The sequence below is a fragment of the Piliocolobus tephrosceles genome, chromosome 17 (assembly GCF_002776525.5).
Source record: "Piliocolobus tephrosceles isolate RC106 chromosome 17, ASM277652v3, whole genome shotgun sequence".
Lineage (NCBI taxonomy): Eukaryota > Metazoa > Chordata > Mammalia > Primates > Cercopithecidae > Piliocolobus > Piliocolobus tephrosceles.
Window position 1 is genome coordinate 2,481,937 of NC_045450.1, and position 298 is coordinate 2,482,234.

A 298-nucleotide genomic window follows, 5' to 3' on the forward strand; every position below is an offset into this window, starting at 1 on the left:
CACATCCCGACCTCTCACTTCACATCCCGACCTCTCACTTCACATCCGACCTCACACTTCACATCCCGACCTCTCACTTCACATCCCGACCTCACACTTCACATCCCAACCTAACACTTCAGTGGGGTCTCCATGCTGCCCCTGAGGGCAGAGTATGGGCACATCCCGACCTCACGCTTCACATCCCGACCTCGCACTTCACATCCCGACCTCACACTTCACATCCCAACCTCGCACTTCACATCCCGACTTCACATTTCAGTGGGGTCTCCACGCTGCCCCTGAGGGCAGAGTACGG